The sequence below is a fragment of the Amia ocellicauda genome, chromosome 2 (assembly GCF_036373705.1).
Source record: "Amia ocellicauda isolate fAmiCal2 chromosome 2, fAmiCal2.hap1, whole genome shotgun sequence".
Taxonomy (NCBI): Eukaryota; Metazoa; Chordata; class Actinopteri; order Amiiformes; family Amiidae; genus Amia; species Amia ocellicauda.
Genome location: NC_089851.1, coordinates 25,835,275 through 25,854,499, shown reverse-complemented (window position 1 = coordinate 25,854,499; position 19,225 = coordinate 25,835,275). Strand labels below are relative to the sequence as shown.

Here is a 19,225-nt window from a genome sequence, read left to right as displayed (position 1 = left end):
TTATTATGGTTTTTACTTTTCTCACAGTGATTCCATGTTCCTTGTAACACACAACCAATCCATACTCTAAACTGGAGTCAACAGAATGATGTGGGTGATTGTTCCAAGAAATATTTGATATGTTGTTTCCATTTTAGATTACTGTATTGATGCCAAACTAACGATACTATACAGAGATCAACAAGTGTATGAAAAACAGCTGTTGACATTCCCACATGGACTGATTCAATGTCTTTTGTACAGTCATGCCTTCTATAATGCCTACACAAAACAAATGGTATGCTTGTATAAAAAAAGTAATGCAAATGAACTAAAGTAAACTAAACTATTGCATCTTACTTGAACAGCACAATGCAATGATAAATACAATTTCTGGTAAATGCAAACAAATTATTTTGACAGAGACAAAAATAAAGTGAGAGAGACAGTTGTCAAGTAAAATGTAAATTAAGAGAGAGACAAACTGCTCCTGCAATAAGATGTCAGGGTCTGTTGAGCTTGTTGGTGTGAAGACATATCTTGAACTTTAACATGGAGTGTGACAAATTAAATGCTGGGTCGGCGTTTGGTGTTGTTGTTTTATTTTTAATTTGTCCAAGGTATAAACTAGACTGTAAATACCCTAAACATTGCCACTCAGCTTGAATAATGTAATTGACCTGAGGAGGGTGACAGTTTTTCTGAAGGCATGACAATGAGTTTAAAACAGAAGGGCAGCGAGTGAAAGGCAATTCTGTGGAAACTCTTTCTTCATTCAAAAAGTCAACATGGATTCATGACTTTTACTATAATGGAAGTGCTTGAATAAATCATGCACCCCTAACAGCCGAATGGAAAGTAATGTGAACTGCTCTTCTACACCACTGAGCTAAATGCAACTGTCAACTGAACATGCAGAGGAAGATGTAAAGGGAATTGCTTTGTAGTTGTGGCATGGCATTCCAAATTAATTGAAAATATGTTCTCATCCAATAATTGGTATTGTCAAATTCAAGTCTGCATTGTCATTTTACTTACTAGTCTCACCCCCCCCTCACTCCTCCTCATAAACAGAAAAGCCCAGAACTGTATGTTCACTTTAAAAAACAAAACAACTCTAGCTGAAGTACATTTTAAGGAGAAAAATGTGCACCCAGGCTCATTGTTAGGTTTTATGATAAATGAAGAAAGGGCCCTGCTTCAAGAAAAATCTAACAAAAAACCTGCACAAAACAAAGAGATGTAGTTCTAATATAACACACAAATGGCTGGTTTCCCAGACCCAGATTAGCACCAGTCTTGGATGTCCTTAAACCCAAATAACTATAAACAGAAATCCCCCAATGAAAATGCTGAATTGACAAACTAAGATCATACCTGAGGGTGAAAATGTGAATGAAAAATTACAGAAAATGGTTGTAAAGATGCTTCAATCGGAGAAAACTAATACGGGATGATGGAATTTCTGCTGCCCTTAAACTGAGCAGCAGCATCTCGTATTCACCATTATTTTTTTTTCCTTCAGCCTGTGCTCAGCGTGGTACGGTCCCAGAGAGGGGTGGTGTCGGGCATAGCTCGAAGCATGCATCTACAGAGCTGGAGTCCGTTATTTACACCACAGCCAACCGTGCTGGGCCTGAGGCCTCACCCCACTCTCTATTGGCACATCTTTATAGTTTTCAGCTGGGGAAGCACCGTGGTGCAAAGCTGGATGAATTGTTTAATTAGCTTATTCAGTGCTCTGCTTTTCGATGTGCTATCATCATAGCTGCTAAAATGAAAACAACAACAACAACAACAAGACAGACAAACTGAGCATCTGGGAATTTTCCATGCCTGCCAGGGTTCAATCTCATTATCACTGACCACTAGCTTTCAAAACAGACACATTGTGACACTGCTGTCTGTTGACAATCACTTCATACACACACATGCTATGGAGCTTTCTGGACAGCAGGGGTCTCTGTTACAAAACTAAACCTGAGACCTCAGAGTATTTCAAAAAGAGAAAAAAATAGTTAAAACTGAAACTTTCCGTCAAGAGAGGATTTTGGTTTTCGTCCAAAGCACTACACTATGGGGATATAAATAAGAATATCACCAATGATACTCACTCATGTCTTCTAACAACATGATCCCAAGCTCTCTGGTAAGTAAAAAACAAAATGAAAAAAACAACGCAAAGTCCAGGAACCCTCCAGGGAAGATGTGGCTTATCTTGAAGGCCCAGGAACAGCCACAGAGCAATTATTATCCCCACTCACCGCAGACGGATTGTATTCTGAGCACATTAACAAAGAAGATATTTCCATCCATTCTATTTTGACTAGAAATTGATTATTTGTTGTTTCTTTCCTTACAAACAAAATGTATATTTATGAGGGAAAGGGAAAAAATACCTCAGTAGGGTAACAAAGAATCCCCCTCTCCCTCTATTAAATAAGTTAGGTACACAAACAATTAACATCCTACCTCCTTCATTTTTCATTCGCAGAAAACAGAAAGCATCTTGACATAGTATTGCATTAGAGGGAGGACTGGTTGAATTAAATGGCTGAAAAAAAAGATATACATCTATAAGCAAGATGTCCCAGGGAGATACATGAAAAGAGAAATGTCACGTTCACAATTACCTTAGACCAACAGAGAATATGAAGACAGAGATGCAGAAAACAGCTGAATTAACAGAAATGCTCAGGGAAATGCCCTAGATTTCTCCCCCAGGTGGGTCTCAAAGGCAGGCTGTAATCCTCCTCCCTCTTTTATCCTAGCTTAACTGGAGAACTAATACCATCCATTTCTACATTTCAAAAGCAACACTAATGATTTCAGTCTCAAGCTGTACATAATAGAAGGACACCTTTGTTGCCAATGTCCTTCTGACAAGAACTGCTCCCCAACAAAAAAACTGCAACTCCCTCACCTTTAACCTCCTAAAATCTTAACCGTGTTTCTCTGCAACACAGAGACCCGTCCTCCATAGTCACATTGTCAATTAGGAATAGCACGCTGGCATTTACAATAGAATTACTTGTCTTTGAAAAAAGTTATTTCTGTCATTTGTTTTTATCAATGATCATTTATACACTGTCTGCTGTGTTTAGAGAGTTGGAGAGTGAAAGGTGAATTTTATTTGCTTTTTCAAACTTGGGAATAAAAGCTGTCAGGCTGTTAAATAAAAAGGAAATTATAACAAACAGCTTCAATCCCAAATTTATGTTTTCCTTCAAGTGCGTTACATTTTGCTGATCTCTGATTAATTGCTCACAATCATGAAAAAGGATTTGATTTCAAACATCAAATATCCAGAAATAGGATCCATCTTTAAAATGTCTTGTTACTGCAGTGACTAAGGGCTAGACTAAAACAAAAGTTTGACCTAACTACAAATCTTGATAAGGTACAAGTCTGTAATATGCACATGGGTCAAAGTTTTGATGTGGTCTAGCCCAAAGTTATGAATTGACAAAGATAAAAACAAAGTAATGTTCATCATCATCAGCCCACTGCTGGATGAAGGCAAATCAATCTATAGCTTCCCTTTTCCATATCACGACAGCAAAGTTTATTGCCTATATTTTAGTTTGTTCTCAGACCCATTCTTCTCTTTTTCTATATCTTCTTGTTATTCCAAGCATACACTTTTCCATGCTTCTTTGTGTCGTCCACGGTATGTGTAACATTCTTGCATTTAGCGACCAGGTTTCACAACCATACGTGATCAGTATCCATTGATCAAATACTTTTTCCTACAGGCAAATGGGTACATTCCTTTTCAACAGCGTGCTATTTCATCCAAATTATTAATTTTTCTTCCCAGTACAAAGTCTTGTACACTTCTTCAAGAGTTGCCACTAAGAGTTTTGGAGAGATTGTGTGTCCTTAATGTACTCTTATACACACACACACACACACACACAGTGCCAATAGTAGTCTACACCCCCTTGAACTTTTTTCACATTTTGTTGCATCAGTGCCTCAGACTTTCATGCATTTAAATTAGGATTGGTTTCCACTCATCCACACACCATACTCCACAAACACCCCCTTGTCTTAACTCTGGAATCTTTTCAGTTTTCTCTAGGCTAATTCAGTGTTTGTTCAACTTTCTTACAACATAATTCATACGTAATTATAGTAAACTGAACAATATTTACTAAACCATATGATTTACTCATATGAAGAATGTGAATACTTTGGACTACCAACTTTCAAATGTGGACTTATTAACCACAGGAAAACACACAAATGCCTTTGACATTGTTAATAATTGCATTTCTGAAGAGTTCAAGCAAGTGGGGTATGTTATCCACTTCACAACAACCTCTATTAGCTGAATATATGGTACATAAAAGAGAGTAGCTGTGAAAATCAGGATTGCATTTTGATCATTCAGACAAAACCTTTCTAAAATATAGGGAAAATCTATTGAATCTATTGAATCTATTTTGATATGTTTCAGAAAGTGATTTTCCACCTGTTCATATTGTTTTTGCCTGATAACATCAAACATTATTCATCTGACATGTGCGAGTAACTATGTAATTAGCAGTATGTTAGTATTTTAAATACAATTATTAACATGGTAATTAAAATCATTATGTAATCATAACTAATGACTGCTTTCAAAAAACATTCGAAGCAGCAAAGGGGTGGGGGAGTGGGTGGGGTAGTGAACATTTAATTAGGCTTTAATGTTTTCAGGCTGAGTGGGTTTAAACTATACACCCTGGAATAGATGTCCTCTGCTGACTGATAGGCCAGGTATATCATTATTATTATTATTATCATTATTATTATTATTACATTCTTTAGCTGAATCTTGTATCCAAGATGACACATTCAAAATCTACAACAAAATACTTTTCAATAGGCATATAGTTAAACAGTTACATGGTACAGAGTGGTGTAACAGAGAAAATAGAGAAAGTGGTACATTCTATAACTTTTCTCCCACTCCAGAGACTTGCCAACAATGAACGGCAGTTAATCGTAGGTTGATTTGCGTATAGAAGCGGTCTATATCTAAAGCAATAGCAACCAATTCTTGCAATAATTAGTGGGATAGAAAGAGTATCAAAGACATCCCAATCTAAGTGGAACTGTAAAAACATTTTTGGGCATTTGATAAAGAGACTGATATAACATTTTTTGATTGGAATATTAATGTAATTAGATATTTGTATCAGGTTAACAATAGTAATATTAAAATTAATCCTCATCTTCATTAAATATTGTAGTCTCTAATCCCCAAAGGACAATAGGCATATACACTATTAGTATCTCTGACTAATTACTTTTCTACCTCTTGCATTTCTAGTTTTGCTGTTGCTTTAATAACATGTGTTATTCTGTCTTTGAACCTGTGTCTGTGTTAATGTATTTGAATAAATCTGACCAAGGAATCCCCTATTTGCAAATATAGTTAGTTTGTTGCCACTTTGTGGTCACTGGCACTACATTGTCATTATTACTGTCCTTGTCATTATTATTATTATTATTATTATTATTATTATTATTATTATTATTATTATTATTATTATTATTATTAACCTTTGGAAATGAAAGGAAATAAAAGGAGGCAACACCAAGTGAAAGATAGCTTATGCTTTGGTATACTGAGCCATTTTCATAAAACTGTAACCATTGTGCAAAATTAACACCTGCTTTTCCTACAGAGGAAATTATTATTAAATACAACTTCTAGAGTGATTATTAAAGTCAATAAAAGTTATTTTAATTCTCAACTTTTAAATTTTTTACCATTGCGTGTTTGATTTCTGTGTTTTGTAAAAGGGAGGGAAATTAAACATGATGTACATTGATAATGGATACAAGCCAATGTTTTAAAGCAGGGCTTTTTAACTCAGCTCCTGGAGGTCTTCTGGCTTTTGTTCCATCCCAGCTCCCAGTTACTTAATTGGTCTGATTAGCTGATTAACTGGATGCATTTAATACTTCTCTCCAGACTGCTGCTGATGGTATCAACATTAAACCTTGAATCAAAAAACTAATTTGAAACCATAAACTTTAAACAATGTTATATATGTCTAACTGATAATTTGCAGTTAATTCGTTTTATTTTAGTTAGTCAATATTTCATTTTCCACAAACACTTCATACAAAACAATACAATACTGTTTTAACACACAGATAACTTGAAATTACTGTACATAAAAACCTTGCATAACCTCTGTCAAGGTGGCTGACACCAAACACCTTCTCATAACTGCTGCTGACAAAAACCATTGAGCCTAAATGCAGTCTCAAGAAAACTAATTAAATCCTATTGTTTTCAGTTCCCTCTGTGGCCATTGCTGTACTGTCACATTAAACAGAAAACAATCTGCTTCTAGACTAATGTGATAATTCACTAATCCTTTAAACACTGCCTTTTAGTTAATCCGAACAAAACTCAGTATATTTTTGTTATAATAAGTACCTGTTTAAATTGGAATAAGAAATATAAATTTGCATATTGGAAGACCACTGGATGCTACAGTGCAACAGTGAAAGAAGGATGTTAGGAATATGTTTTGGTGCTATATTCCATGTGTGAGTATTTTAGAAAAATTAAAATGTCACCTCAGTGACCCATTACAACATGTTTTTCGAAACATAAATATATCAAATATAAAGTATTTTCGTATGCATCAATAATTTGTGTATCTGGAAACCATTTATTAAAAGTGAACATTCAATTTACTAGTTAGCTATCCAAAATCCTATTTACTGCCTTCTCGGTTCATTATGCATGTGCTTAATTTTATATGAGCAATGTTTTTTTTTTTTGTTTTTTTTTGGTACTGCTGCCACTTTCGTCCAACACCCTTGACCAGAGACTATTATAGGCATCTTCTATCTCAACAATTTACTGAAGGTCTGTAACAGTAGATGATGTTGATCTGAACAAGAGCATGGTCCTTGAAAATGCAGAATATAATCTAAAAAAACTTTAAAACCCACTTACTGCAAATTAGAGTCAAACGTTAAATCACAGCATATAATGATACTGTTATGTTTGTAAGACACTTGAGAATGAATTCATATATATATATATATATATATATATATATATATATATATATATATATATATATATATAACAGAAGGTTGATTGGAATGGGAATGTGTGTGGTGGGTTCTATACACTTTGTAACCTGTTTATGCTGTATAAAGTTGACCCCACATTTAATTTTAACATTAGTTTAATACATAATATAACCAATAAAACTACTAGTAGGAGAGTAAAATATATATAAACATTTCTTTAGCACCTGTTTACTTACTCAAGAAGGTGCAGCAAAGTTAGAGATCAATAAAATAAAGGGCAGACAAAGAAAGAGTAAAGATTTTCAGACCCAGGGGAGGGCAGTAACCTATAAAATCTGTTCCCACCACCTTAGTCTGATGAGTCTTCAGTCACGAACATGGTTGACACAGACTGGTCAGTTGCTAGGTTACCGCACCGCAGCAATCACTAAATGAAGAAACCCTAATATGACACTCAAAATCTTCCTGGTATACCAACACTTGCCTTGCTGCTATCTAAACCAGTGGCTGCACCTTGCAGTTCAGAGAATGAATACTATCAGAAAACCATACGCTAATTACAAGGGAGCTGGAAACACATTCTGTAGCATTTCTCCAGCTTTATCTCGCCTAACTGCACTCTCTTACTTTAATTTGGGTGCTTTTGTCTGAATCCACCAATTTCGATCACATAGCTTTCCTTTTCAATTACACCATTCGCTGCAGAAATACAAATGGATAAATCCAACCATTGAGACCTATAACAGGTTTAGTAACTCATGAAATTTGTTTACTGAGTTTGTAAACAGTAAGAAACCATAAATCTTGCACCTCCAAATCAACTAATCAGAAACCTAGCTTCTGCAAATAACACAATTCATTTATCTGGGGGTAAAATGACAGCAATGGGCAAACTTTGCAGTACTTTATCAGGTAAGGCTTAATAGGTTACCAACTTTGACCCCCATAGCAGGCTGAGGTGATTGAGGTAATCTCTTCAAATCTCTTGCCAGCACCTCTGCTCTTTCTTTCTCATACAAGACTAGTTTGCTGCAAAATACTTCGCTTCCTCTGGAGCAAGACATGCCCCGACACGCACCCAAACACGCTTCAAGCTGGCAGGCAGTCACTCACACAAATACCCAAATTCCCCACATGTATATTCTTCCTCTGTGCAAAATGAACAGTGGTTCCCCTATTTACAGTTCAACACCTTACAAATTGCAATGCTTTGCTGTGAGTCAATAAATGGCTAGCAAAGATCACAGTTCATCATATTTTTAAATTAATCAGAGAAGGAATTTCTCTGGGACATCTTGATATTTCGAAGGATGATAATTATAAAGGGTCATAGTTCAGAAATTGTGAAGGGTCATAATTATGAAGGGTCACAGCTCAGAAAATACTTCAGTTGGTAGATATGGATCTAGGCAAGAGTGCAGTGAACAATTTTTATATAAAATGTACAATAAAGCAAACATGTTTTTCACGTTTACCAGCGTTAACCATGTTTACTACTCCTGCACCCCCTTTAAATCTTGCACATTAATTATTTTTGGTATTTTAATTTTGGCATTGTCATACATCTGATTTACAAACATCTTGATGGAACTATACATATCTATAGAAGGAGCCTGGGCAGTTTTGGAGCACTCTACCATATTACCATATGTTTGTATGGGCCAAATATTATAGCATAGACCCTAAATACAGTAAATAATCGATGATTTACACAAGTATTGTGTATATTAATATATATTAAAATGTGTCAAAACACATGCTTTACCCAACCCCTCATTTGTGAATAATTTTTGCCACCTCTTGCTACTAATACATCTCTGTTGCTATCAGTGCTTGAAAAGTGGCAACCAAATCTAGATTATTGTGTCTCTATCTATCTATCTGTCTTTCATCTCTCTGTATATCTCTTTATAGGAACTCAGGCCTAAATCACAGCACTGTGAGGATCTTTTTTGGCAGCTTCAAAAATTGTAATGAACAGTAGTTGTGTGAAATGTTGAAACAAACTTTCATTTCCAGAATACTGGATCGTTTGAATTATAACTCTTCAGAACTAGGCGATTTTTAGATCTTTTCAACAAAATGCAGGCCAGATTTCTAACAGAAAAAATGTTATTTCTATATTATTCATTAACTCATTCATTCATCAGATTAGTGTCTTTTCAGACGTATCGGTATCTCATAACACTGTTCCATATTCACCCAATCTGTGTTTAGAATGCAGCAATTTGAAAAACTGTAGAAACTCTAAAGAAATTTCAACAACACCACAATAATAATCGCCAGTGCGCCTATTTACAGTGAGGGAAAAAGTATTTGATCCCCTGCTGATTTTGTACGTTTGCCCACTGACAAAGAAATGATCAGTCTATAATGTTAATGGTAGGTGTATTTTAACAGTGAGAGACAGAATAACAACAAAAAAATCCAGAAAAACGCATTTCAAAAAAGTTATAAATTGATTTGCATGTTAATGAAGGAAATAAGTATTTGATCCCCTATCAATCAGCAAGATTTCTGGCTCCCAGGTGTCTTTTATACAGGTAATGAGCTGAAATTAGGAGCACTCTCAAGTACAAATCAATTTATAACTTTTTTGAAATGCGTTTTTCTGTTTTTCTGTTGTTGTTATTCTGTCTCTCACTGTTAAAATACACCTACCATTAAAATTATAGACTGATCATTTCTTTGTCAGTGAGCAAACGTACAAAATCAGCAGGGGATCAAATACTTTTTCCCTCACTGTATCTTTGATAAAAACAAAACACAAAGAAACAGGAGCTCTGCATTTTAAAAATGCAAAATCTTGACACACATATAAAACCCATTAAAGTAGTTACACAAGTCCTGAGATTAAACAGGTTTAGTATAGAATTAAGATTTTTGATACATAACTTCCTATGCTTACAGGTTTATTGTGCATCTTCATAAATCATATCTTGATCTGGGTGATAAAACATAATTAAAAATCCTATGGTAAATTTACCAGGGTAAACTAGCATAAGGGTACTGATTGTTTGAATGGACTGCAATTGTGTAGACTAGGAGTTATTATCCCCTCTTATATTTTCCCACTTGTTTATATGGTCCCAGAATTAACAGGCATTCTCACGTCCCTTGAGACCAGTGTTTGGGTTTCAAACATATATTACTTTATTGTGACTGGATACCTTCATCAGGAGAGTGTACAGTTTACATGGGAGACTTTAGATTTGCAGGATGTATTGTAGCTACGAGCTTCCAACCTCCTGAAAAACATGCAATCATAATGGTTCACGCTGGCAGTTTTTAGCAGGCAATTAGAGTGCTTGTTTCAGAGGGGAAGTTTCCTAAGAGAATTTAGCAATTATCCTAAACTACATTAGAAGGCAAAACAAAGGAAGACAAACACCCTGTTTTTAGGAATAATAATAACAGGCTCCACATGTTGGAATAATTACTACACAAACACATTGGTAAAGGGGAAGACAATGCAAAACCTGATCCTATTCCACATTCTGGATCATCTTAAGTAGAACACATTAACTGTCTCTAATTATTTTGTTTGGGTATAGTACACAAGCAATGTAAGAACCATTGTGCCTGTCCATGGAATTTTAAGGTTAAACCTGCTATGGCAAAGAACCAATCCCTAAATTGCACACCTAGGGGAGTGATGTCACAGTTATAGGCTCAACTGTTACTGTTATATTATCTTCAACACTTAATACACTTAAGTCACAGTTTAAGATGAAACAAAGAAAAGTTAAATGCATACCCACTCTTAGGTTTGATAATGTGTTTTTACAAACCGCCCAGCTTTGATAGAAAGATACCATATGGACATGAACACTGTTGTTGAAAATATGAAATCCTTTTTACACAAGTATACTGTAGGTCAGAGAGCTGGACGTCTCCGGCTCCCAATTCTCAAAGTGGATGTGTGGTTTTGAGTTCAACACATTCAGCTCAGCTCTGAAGATAAAGACATGAACTTATGAACCTTTTCATGGACAGCTGAATATCTTAAATTGATGACAAACTAATACAAGAATGTGCAATCTCACCAGAATACAAACAATATATAGTCTACCAATTTTAAAAGTGGCATTTTTGTTATTGTTCTCTTTTTCCATACCTTTCCTTTAAAGTAATTGCAGGTACAATGGTAGGGGGCTTTTCAATCACATTTTCTGCAGAAGCCATCCAAGCTGGGTTATTATTATATATTTTTAGACAGTGTTGTTATGGGAATATTGAGGATACTGCCTTTCACTAGTTGAGTCTGAAATGCTTGACAGGCATCATCAGCGACTTAAACGGATTTCAAGGAGATGTTTGTTTTTTATTGATCACACTTTTCAAAACAATGCAGTGAAAAATATTAAAGTTTCATTTAGCAGACTGAACAATGTTAAGCTTGGATGTCAAATGTAATTTAATTTCTCTTGTTGGAAAAATGAAAGAACTCGATAAACATTTTGGTTAGAATCAGCTTTCCTTTAACAGCTGATGTCTGAAGTGGAACAAATCAACCTCCTCGTTTGCTGCCTAAACCGGGATGAACCTGCTCCATTATTTCATGCTTTAAGATAGGATGAAATTGTGGTTACTGTCTAGTGTAATTATGTTCATGTTATTTGCTGAGAAATTATCGTTCAAAGATTATGGTCTTGCTGAGATGTCATGTAACCTGGAGGAGGCTTAAGCCCAGTGAAATATAGGGCAGATTTCTAAATTCTCTTTCATGTAATTATCACCACTAAACCTGAGTCTTCAGATAGCACAGGGGTGAATTGTGGTCATTTACAAAACAATACAGCATTGATATACACAATGCTACCTTTTTAGCATTCATAATTTCTTCTATTAGTAAACACAGCAGTGGCAGTTTTGGTTGCAGAGGAGGTGTCATTTTAAAACAGTTAACCTGATATGTTGAATTAAGGATCTCTCGCTGTATATGTTTTGCCTCAGGATATAAAGATAAGCTTTCAATCTAATGTTTAGTGTCTCTCTTTAATATTCACTGAATTTACACTTACAATTAGTTTTTAGTTTTTATTTCCAAAGCTACAGGCAGATATGGAACTGTGGATTACATATTTCTTTGAAGAGATGGTTCTCACAGACTTTCTTCTCAGAAATGATTCAATAGAAAAGTTAATCCTTAGCATTAAATAAACCTAACAAAATGTTTGAAAAAAGCAATGGACATGATGGGAAACATTGGTATTCTATGTCATGCTGTCCAAATATGCACGTTTTGTTGCATTTATTGATTGTAAAACTCTGGATTTATTTTCTAATTAAAAGTTGTCTGACACATCCATGTTTATATTCATCATCGGGTAACAGGAGGTCCAGTCAGCCTCTGTTCAAATTAATTTAATTGCAGGAAAACAGGGTGATTGGAACGCCATTATAGAGGAAATGAACAGAAAGAGTAACAGGTAGGTTATTTTCTTTGAACAGATAATAAAATAAACAGTTTACATAACCATTACTGGAGACAATTTTCACATTCTCAGTTAAAAGACATTTCTCTCTTGTTTTTGAACATTTATATTGCAGAATTTAAATGAGGCAAGTGTGAAATTTTGTTTAATGTATCTCCAAACTATTCTAAAGCAATTAGGTAAATCTATACACTTTTGTGGCTTTTTTCATGTTATCTAAACATCACAGAGCATAATAAGATTCTCTATTAAAAAAAAAACACAATTGATTTGCTACTATTTTACTAATTTTATGAAGGAATAATTTCTGGTTTCATAGAAGTAATGAAAATGTATTTAAAATAACTAAAATATCAGGTTAAAAGTTAGCTATGTTGATCTCATCTGAATAAATGTATTGAGAATTGACTGCAGTTAAGTTTCTGGGAACAATTTAAATTGCAAGCTATATTATGTTATGTTCAATTAAAATGTAATTGCCTAAAGATCCATAAAAACAGCTGCTCAATTCTGATATCACTCGCTACAAAATATCAGATGTATAGAGTGGTTCAAATATCCATACTGACAAAACTCATTATATAGGTTTCTATATTTTACACAGTAATATGGGAAATGAATTGAGTGGATTGGATCTGTATGTATGTAGGTATGTATTAATTTATCTCTATCTATCAATAATTTTAAGTAATCAACCATTTATCAATTAATTCACTCACAAATTTCTTTCAAATCTATATTAGGATCAGTCCTGAAAACCATCTTGTTCAGTCACAAATTGAAAAGCAAGAAACCCTGAATAAATCAGCCACTGCATCTCAGATGCCTCAGAGTGCAGGCAAACAACTTCACTCATCTGATTCATGTAGAGTCAGGATCTTCAAATCATGGGGAGAACACGATAAACCACTGACACACCAGCTGAAAAATTATTAAAATGCATTTAATTCCTGACACCCTAGAGTACATTTTTCGTGCTCAAATGTCTGCTCGGGGAATTCACTGCTCTTTAAGGATTATGTCAGATTCATACCTTTTCTGTTGTGCTGGTTGTTAAAAATGATAAAGAAAGTGAATCAGTACAGCTAAAAGGTTCTTGGTGCCATAAGGCAGGTCTTCATAAAGCTTGTAGGTCTCGTTTAAGCTGCAGGTTACAGGCAGCGTGTAGAAAGGGCAATGTCTTAAACAGCACATGTTCATCACCCACCTTAACGGGGAAGTCTTTGGTCATCGGAGATAACAATCAGTTTTGAGTAAAATGGGTAACCTATGTTTGCCAGAGCAGGGCATTTTCACTCAAAGTAGTGTATTGCTATCCTATAAATGTAACACTCTGTTGACAATTATCAAAACACAAAGAAGAGAGCTGTTTGCTGCATGAGATTTTGTCTTCACTTTTCTTTCCTGCACACTCAATGTCCAGTATTTAACCCAAATGGCAGGGCGATGGCAACTTTTGCATCATTATAGTTTATCCTGTTCCCACAAAGTTCATTTAATTGAATTTACTGTACTCAACCTGCAAGCCACAACTTATTTTACACTTCTAGTTGCTCAATAATTGAAATGGCATCCTTCCAATACAGAAATAATGATAAATAAAAAATAAATGGAGCATTTTATCAACAGAAATACCGCAGACAACCAATAAATGCTCTTAGGCAGAGTGGTGATTGTCTGCTCCTGCTTTGTTTTTTAAGAGCAGTGAGTTCTCCATCCCAATTACACCTTCGTAAAAGCCCCTTTATCCTGCTTAAGTTGATAAGACCTGAGGCCAGTTGTCAGTTCACATTTCCCAATGAACTAACCAGGCTGACCATTCTTAAAGAGCAAGTCTATGGCATTTAAAAAGTGCATTCTATTTGATTATTAACCTTTACGTTATAGTGGTATTTAGAACAAAAACTCATAGTGATTTGTAGTGTTGTTTACTCATATATGAACATTTCTTGGGTCCCCATAGCATTACCTATGTGCTGAATCTCTCCAGCTTTATAGTCACCTTGCCATGTGCTTTTGGAAGATACTGGTAATTGAAAGCAATAAATATAACTTCAGTGAGTAATTTATGGTGGGGTCTGGCTAGTGTTAGTCAAGCAGGTGTTTTAGCTGTTCATGGCATTTCAGATCTGCACTCAAATCTACGTATTTCTGTGTATTTATAAATAGCATGGCCCTGAAGAGTATATTACTGTGATTACTGTGTAACCAAGGTAGTTATTTTCTTGAATTCATACCCTTGAGCAAAAGGTAAATAATATGCCTGGCTTTCTCCAATTAGAGTCCAACACCCCCCCTCTCCCCTTCAATATAATATCTTCACCTGAGGCAGAGACATCATCATTAGAACAGATACTGCAGTAGTGTACAACAAAAACACTAAAGAGGCTTGAATCCACAAAAGCAGAAAATTACCCAAAGTACATATATAGAGACTTTTAGGCTGCTGCTTATACATGTCGTATTAATGTTAATGCAATCTCTTTTATAACAGAAATTAAGTATACACTCATTATCCACAGACCACTGCGACATGTAATGCACCTCGTTAAAGTGCATTATTTAATATCCATCAAATCTTTTCACTCACTCACTGGAAATAGCAATGTGGGAATGTACCATCTTGAAAGAGACATTTATTTAATTGTCAGCCACACCAACCAAAGATATGTATCTTTGTACTTTTTAATCAAATCTCCCTTGGGGACAGATTGAGCCTTTTGCTGAGGGCCACGTTTGTTCCACTTTGTTGACCACAGTGAAGTATGAGAATGTGTTCGCTGTCTGGCTAATGGTCTCCTCAAAACTGCTGGTGGGACGTGGGGCCAATACTGTGGTGTGAGCAGCTGTCTTCCATTTTACCAGACGATGGTCTTTAATTTCCATGATAAATCAACACGCTCCTGAGACACGACCTTTTGCTTAGTGTGTGCTTTGAGGAAGTGTGGCATCGAAAACTCTGAAGAAATGGGATGCAAACTTCATTGACATTATAGCAGCCTACCGCTGAATTCTAATGTAAACCTGGCTGGATTCTCAACTCAAGAACTTAATTCAAGGGCTGTTTCTTGTAAGAGAACACAGATTTCCGATGAGACAGTGTTTGCACAGTTTGGCATTATAGTGTGCATAGTTGAGTGCCTTCAACACTGTTCTTTAATTTCCCTGTTGGAATTTGGTATAATGTATAAATAAACAAATAAATGAATAATAACAATAACAACATACACTACACCAGCGGATGTAAAGCAGCAAGAACTTCATAGCAATCTGTGGCTTTTGTGAAAGGAAAATAAACCAAATAAAAGACTGTATCATCAAAAAGGAAAGGGAAAAGGTGTTTCTTATACCTACTTGTAGTGCATATATAAATACAATATTTACATTATATAAATTGATTCTTGCAGAATTCCCTAAGCAATATTATTCCTAAAGGTATCCTACAGGACTACTGCCTTAGCTTTGGCAGAATAAAACAAACAACCACATACACCAAGAACATGGGCTGTGATAATATGAATAATATGAATATAGACCTCATGATGAACCAAAGCACATAGCAAAGGATGTGATTACTCAAAGAAATATTGCAAAATGAAAGGACAAAACCATACTAGAAGCTGTATCAATACTATCTTCTTCCCCGGACAGCTTGCAGCAAATTAATCCATGTCAAATGCAGTTGTCAGTCATGGTGATCATGTATAGTACATGTGTGTGCATATACACTCACCTAAAGGATTATTAGGAACACCATACTAATACTGTGTTTGACCCCCTTTCGCCTTCAGAACTGCCTTAATTCTACATGGCATTGATTCAACAAGGTGCTGAAAGCATTCTTTAGAAATGTTGGCCCATATTGATAGGATAGCATCTTGCAGTTGATGGAGATTTGTGGGATGCACATCCAGGGCACGAAGCTCCCGTTCCACCACATCCCAAAGATGCTCTATTGGGTTGAGATCTGGTGACTGTGGGGGCCAGTTTAGTACAGTGAACTCATTGTCATGTTCAAGAAACCAATTTGAAATGATTCGACCTTTGTGACATGGTGCATTATCCTGCTGGAAGTAGCCATCAGAGGATGGGTACATGGTGATCATAAAGGGATGGACATGGTCAGAAACAATGCTCAGGTAGGCCGTGGCATTTAAACGATGCCCAATTGGCACTAAGGGGCCTAAAGTGTGCCAAGAAAACATCCCCCACACCATTACACCACCACCACCAGCCTGCACAGTGGTAACAAGGCATGATGGATCCATGTTCTCATTCTGTTTACGCCAAATTCTGAATGTCTCAACAGAAATCGAGACTCATCAGACCAGGTGAGCTGGTGCAAATTGTAGCCTCTTTTTCCTATTTGTAGTGGAGATGAGTGGTACCCGGTGGGGTCTTCTGCTGTTGTAGCCCATCCGCCTCAAGGTTGTACGTGTTGTGGCTTCACAAATGCTTTGCTGCATACCTCGGTTGTAACGAGTGGTTATTTCAGTCAAAGTTGCTCTTCTATCAGCTTGAATCAGTCGGCCCATTCTCCTCTGACCTCTAGCATCAACAAGGCATTTTCGCCCACAGGACTGCTGCATACTGGATGTTTTTCCCTTTTCACACCATTCTTTGTAAACCCTAGAAATGGTTGTGCGTGAAAATCCCAGTAACTGAGCAGATTGTGAAATACTCAGACCGGCCCGTCTGGCACCAACAACCATGCCACGCTCAAAATTGCTTAAATCACGTTTCTTTCCCATTCAGACATTCAGTTTGGAGTTCAGGAGATTGTCTTGACCAGGACCACACCCCTAAATGCATTGAAGCAACTGCCATGTGATTGGTTGGTTAGATAATTGCATTAATGAGAAATTGAACAGGTGTTCCTAATAATCCTTTAGGTGAGTGTATATCCCACAGGTTTCAAATTCTGGTTAAGAGGACAGCTCCTTTGATATTTTCCAGGCAGGCTGCTCCCTATTCATAGTCATTCGCTGAAAGTACTTCAATGTGAACTGTGTGGTAATGGAGGAATGACAAGACAGTGCTCCAGAAATGCAGCCATGTGAATTAGGGCAAGTCTCAAAGAATATCAGGTTGAATCTAATGCACTAAAAACAAACGACAACAAATAAATGCAATCATGAATATATGCTCTTTCTGGCAGGTTTCAGGAGTTCTCATTAAATTCTGGAAGGCAGCTTTACTCCAGTGCTTGTACCTTTATATTATATAACTACACCAAATATATTTATGTGATGCTTTATTGAACTTACTTTCTGGTTAGATATAAATCCTCTTATTGCCTGTCTATGTATCTTGTTTGGATTACTCCCTTGTTTGCCCAGGAATGTCTTACAAGTGACTAGGGACCAACAGCGGGTAATGATGCATTGATTCAGCCCGATTCAACAAAATTAAAAGTGGAGAACAAGTATATAGATATTCAAGTTGTAGGAAGAAGTGCAGGGCCCATCTAACTGAATGTAATCTTGGAATAAATGTCCACCCTAAAGCTGAGGTAAACGAGTACTGCCAGTGTTACTTGTCATACTGGTGTCATACACTCTAAACTGTGGCAACCAAATACGTAAATCATTTTAAGTTATGATCCTTCTACAAAAGAACACTCATGTAACAAGACTATAGGGTCATCAGGTGGATGGGGAATTTAGACAATCCACACACAGGACAATATACTATTGGCTGGGAAAAACATAACTGTGTATAACCTATTTCTTGCTTACCTATGAGCCATCTGTTTCATGATCAACTACACTGGATTTCCATTCAGATGTGACTGACAATGTATATGTTTTCGTAATTATTGTATTATTATTATGGTGTATTGTACATTGACTATTACAATTGATGCAGCTCCTCCAGATGCTAAAATAGGACATCATATTTGCACATAATCATACTGTGGCATCAGAATTAGTCAGATTCAAGGAACATTTTAGACTACAGACAAAGATGCCAATATGCCAAACAACTGCTCTTGTATGAAAACTCTGTTAATCCTCTCAAAACATGCTTACAGTAAGCCTAGCTTATAATTACAGCTATTATTTAATTGTTTTGCCTTTGAATCGGGCATTGTTTTGTTGCTATTCTTTCATCACATTATCTCAAGCAGAAATAATGTATTCTTCAATTTCACGAGAAATGTTGGCTCGAAGAGGATTCAATTAAGTTTCAGAGCAGACGTGACATGAAGTAACAAAGAGTGGGACATTTTTTTTTAGAGAAATAATTATTTGAAAGGTTGCATGATAATTTTTTTATTTTATTTTCATTATGTTTTCAAAGAATGATACAATATTTGAATAATCAGTCTGTTTCTTAGTAAAGTGCAAGAGCAACATTGCAAGCCCACACAGCTCAGCATAGACAGAGTTCATAAACGTCCTTTTCCAAGATTAAGCTTGGCATGATTTGATCATGAGGGATGATGGCAGAAGCCAAGTGTAATTCATCACTAAAGGTTAGAATCAAAGAAAGCCATGTTTTCAAGCCTGGATCTATACTGTAGTCCATTCATCACTGAAGCAGAGCATAAGTATTAGTAGTTGGCAAGTCAACAAACATGTCTTAACCAAAATGGGTTTATTAGAAATTACTGTTATGGGGTTCATTTGCACACATTATCTTCTGCCACTGCAGTAAATTAGATGTCTAAATTGTGAACTCCATTAGGCACATAAACACTCCCACTTAGACAACATCTTAGTGAGGGACCTGACAATGCTTAAAACAGTTAA

General features: G+C 35.9%; 1 protein-coding gene across 1 annotated transcript in view; it reads right to left on the bottom strand.

Moving 5' to 3' along the window:
• Positions 1-19,225, bottom strand: part of LOC136767860 (contactin-associated protein-like 2) — a 517,302-nt gene that overhangs the window by 75,553 nt on the left and 422,524 nt on the right. The gene's annotated exons all lie outside the window — the stretch shown is intronic.